The sequence below is a fragment of the Hyla sarda genome, unplaced genomic scaffold (genome assembly GCF_029499605.1).
Source record: "Hyla sarda isolate aHylSar1 unplaced genomic scaffold, aHylSar1.hap1 scaffold_2640, whole genome shotgun sequence".
Classification (NCBI taxonomy): domain Eukaryota; kingdom Metazoa; phylum Chordata; class Amphibia; order Anura; family Hylidae; genus Hyla; species Hyla sarda.
The window spans coordinates 32,362-33,161 of record NW_026609333.1 but is presented as its reverse complement, the minus strand read 5'-3'; the positions used below and the strand labels follow the sequence as shown (position 1 = coordinate 33,161).

At 50.4% G+C, this 800-nt stretch overlaps 1 non-coding gene across 1 annotated transcript; it reads left to right on the top strand.

The window, feature by feature from the left end:
• Positions 1-609: 609 nt before the first annotated feature.
• Positions 610-800, top strand: LOC130324383 (U2 spliceosomal RNA). The gene has a single exon (XR_008869394.1). It is a non-coding gene; the product is annotated as a U2 spliceosomal RNA (small nuclear RNA).

The following is an 800-nucleotide window of genomic DNA, read 5'->3' as shown; positions in this document are numbered from 1 at the left end:
ACTTCCACAGGCCTTGCAGAGTGTAAACAACAACAACCCAGCTTTGTTGTGTATGTAACCATAGGGATTTGTGATGTCACCTAGAACCTTCACAGCAGCGACAGCTTTATGAGGAGCATCAGCACTGCTCTGCCTGAGCAGAACCATCACCGCCATAGGTTGTCAAATAACCCGGATTTAACCCACACAGGTAAGTCCAATGGGGTGCAGGCATGTCCTCTATGCTTACAGCTTCCCGTGGGTGTTGGTTTGATACCGTTTGGGGACAGCCAAGGAGGCATCTGCAGGCAACAAAGGTAGGTGTGTGCTTGTGTGTGTGTTTCCTATGCAGATCCTAAGCCCAGTGTCACATGCAAGTAGGAGGAGTAAGAAGGGTTCCTGGCAAATCCGGGTTATGGATTGCATTTAAAAAGGCCCCGTGGGAGTGCAATGGGCCCCTGTCTTGCTGCTTAGCAATAATGGTATGGGTTTAGGTTCTGCTGTGTGTACTGGTGGTTGACTGCCCCCCAGCCCAGAGTGTGCATGGAAAATTGTCTGGCAGCCTCCCTGACAGCAAGCAGTGATAGTGCCCATGAAGGGGACCTTGTTGGGCCCGCCCCTTTCACGGTTATCGCTTCTCGGCCTTTTGGCTAAGATCAAGTGTAGTATCTGTTCTTATCAGTTTAATATCTGATACGTCCCCTATCTGGGGACCATATATTAAATGGATTTTTGAGAACGGGGGCCGATTTCGAAGCTTGCTTCCGTCGCCCTATGCATTGACCCGATATGGCAGTATCTTCGGGTACAGTGCACCACCC